Below are 3,021 nucleotides of genomic sequence, written 5' to 3'. Positions count from 1 at the left end.
CTCCCGGACCAGGGCACGAACCCGTGTCCCCTGCATCGGCAGGTGGACTCTCAACCACTGCGCCACCAGGGAAGCCCTGCCATCATTATTATTCAGTGCTGCATAAGCTTGACAAGCTCTAGCCAACATCCTGGTGGTGGTGATCCCATACACTTCACTGCTGAAATCACTACTACGGCTCTGACTTCAGTTCATCATATTGGGCAGCAGAAGACAGCTTGGCAGAGGACTCGGTACACCAGAAGTCAGGAGTTACATTCCTGATACCCAGAAGAGAAAATAGATAGGACCACACCAAAGGACAAAACCTTACTCAACAAGTAGCTCCCAACCTTACTCAACAAGTCAGCAAAAAGCCTTAACTCCACATTCCAGTGATGCAACCAAGAACAGGAGTGATGAAGCCCTTACAACAGCAGGTCATTCACAACTTGAACCGAACCCCGGCATCACCTGGGAGCTTGAAATAATAACAATGTCTGGGTGCCTCTCCCAGAATTTGATTTAATGGTCTAAGATGTGGACTAGATATCAAGGTTTTTAAAAACCTAATGTTGTAATGTTTACCACTCTGCTGTGTGAGTTGGGTTGGGGGGTATCGAGGGAAGCCGTCAAGGGAAAACAAATTAGAGAACAGAGACCATTGCATCCCACATGAACCCCATTAAAGCCAGCCCAGTCATGGGGTCCCAAGCTGTGTCCCATGCCAGACAAACCGAGTCCCATTAGGTTCCTCTCACTCCCTCTATAAACTTCAAGAGCATGTTACTGAGTAATAATTCACAGGACTAAAATATGTTATTAACACCAGGATGCATGCATGTCAATATTCTAAACAATATTAAAACAATGTATCTGCTCTCTGGGTTTTGGTCTTAAAAAAGAAACAAAAACAAAGAAGTCCAGCTAAGAGACAGTGGAGGTTGGAGGAGGGAGAAAAGCATTTTTTCTCCTAGCCTTTTGGCAGCCTGTCAGTACAACTGAAGCATACTCAAAGAGGCAGCCTCATTTTGTGAAGTTATTGCAGTGTCTTTGATCAAGGGAAAAGGCACATCCATTTCAATCCCTGTAATGGGGACTGACCAGCTGTCTGGCTGCCTGGCTGCCCACCGGGGTGAGCCAGCCCCGAGCCTGCAGACACATGGCAGTGCTTAGTGTGTCAAACAAATGAGGGGGCTCTTGACTGTCTATCCACCCTTTGCTGCACTTCAGGGGCCCTCTCACTTAGCAATTCTGCCTGGACTAATGTGGAAGTTCCCCTCCCCGGCAAACACCACCTGGTCCAGCCTGGCCTCACCAAAACAAAAGCTGGCCAGCGGCTGCCTGTCACGAGGCAGCTAACGCTTCAGAACCAAGAGGGCAGGGGTCAACCGTTCTCATAAGTAACACACTCAGAATTACAGAGGTCTAGAGAAAGGGGGGAAAAAAGGATTCTGCCTCCTCCTTATTACCCGTCTCAGCCCCAAACTCAGCTGTGAGGGGTGTGATTTTCTCCCGCATACATGAATTCTCAGCACAAAGATCACCTGCCCTCTTTTCACCAGAAAAAATGATAAAGAACTGATGGGGGGGAAGGTTCAACAAAAGATTTTCTTTTCCTTAGGTGACATCATCTGTAACATCTTGGGAAGATTTGGGCAGTAGAACCAGAGTAGAGATGGGGATAATGATGATGATAACGACAGATATCCATATAGCATTTATGTGTTCCAAAGATTTCACATGTGTGAACTCATTTAATCCTCATCACAGCCCTATGAGGTAAGCTACAGTAATACTCAATAATAGTAATAATAATAGTAACATGTAACACGTATAATATAATAATAATTATTACCACCTAGAACGATAATGGAGATCACAGTCTCCATTTTTCACATAAGGATACTGTGACCCAGGGAAGTTCAGCGACACGCCTGAGGTGGTGGGTGGACTCATGCCCAGGCCATCTAGCTCCAGGAGCAGTGCTAACTACTGCACTAGACTGCCTTCCTCCAGTCTCCACCTCAGAGCCTCCTTTATTTTTTTTTTCAATAGGCATTCTTATTTCTATAGAAAAGAAACAAAACAGTATAATATTCAAGTTAATGGAGAGAACTTGATTAAACCTCTCAGAATGGAATTTTAGTACATATTTGTTTTTTATATAGATATGAATTTTAATATTTTTATAAATTTCATCTAAAATTTTGCACCATATGTTTATTTTATTTATTATGATAGCTACACATTAAAGGGTCACATTTCTGGGAGAATTTTGAGATGGGGTGAAGTCACGACAAAATATGGGACGAATTTGCATGTCATCCCCTGGCCATGCTCATCTTCTCTGTATCCTTCCAATTTTAGTACACGTGCTGCGGAAGCAAGCACTCAGAGCCTCCTTTAAAGCTGCCAGTTCAGAGAACAGCAAGAGTATTGAGGGCTTGGGAGCTGGAGGGATCTGAGTTGGACTCCCAGCTCCCTGGCCACTCTGCGACCCGCTGTGGTTGCATCTTCTGTAAATGAGGACACTAACACCTACCTGGCAGGCTTGTGGCGAGACTTAAGTGAGAAAATGAATGAAAGCACCTCTCACAGGGTGGGCAGCCAAGGTCAGCTTAGCCCGGTGGTTCTCGATCCTGGCTGAACACTTTTTTTTTTTTTTTTTTCTTTTTAAAAACTCTACTTTAGGGCTTCCCTGGTGGCGCAGTGGTTGAGAGTCCGCCTACCGATGCAGGGGACGCGGGTTCGTGCCCCGGTCCGGGAAGATACCACGTGCCGCGGAGCGGCTGGGCCCGTGAGCCATGGCCACTGAGCCTGCGCGTCTGGAGCCCGCCCCCGGCAGCGGGAGAGGCCACAACAGTGAGAGGCCTGCATACCGCAAAAAAAAAAAAAAAAAAAAAAACCTCTACTTTATTGGTTGTCTTTTAATTTTATTTATGGATTATTATTATTCTTTAACATCTTTATTGGAGCATAATTGCTTTACAATGGTGTGTTAGTTTCTGCTTTATAACAAAGTGAATCAGCTATACATAT

At 45.2% G+C, this 3,021-nt stretch overlaps 1 protein-coding gene and 1 pseudogene across 1 annotated transcript in view; both read right to left on the bottom strand.

Moving 5' to 3' along the window:
* Positions 1-3,021, bottom strand: part of SMOC1 (SPARC related modular calcium binding 1) — a 141,415-nt gene that overhangs the window by 70,972 nt on the left and 67,422 nt on the right. The window lies entirely within an intron of this gene.
* Positions 2,280-2,373, bottom strand: LOC112063537 (uncharacterized; annotated as a pseudogene).

Source organism: Physeter macrocephalus, chromosome 11 (assembly GCF_002837175.3).
Source record: "Physeter macrocephalus isolate SW-GA chromosome 11, ASM283717v5, whole genome shotgun sequence".
In the NCBI taxonomy this organism is placed as follows: Eukaryota; Metazoa; Chordata; class Mammalia; order Artiodactyla; family Physeteridae; genus Physeter; species Physeter macrocephalus.
This window is presented reverse-complemented; position numbering and strand designations above follow the sequence as displayed.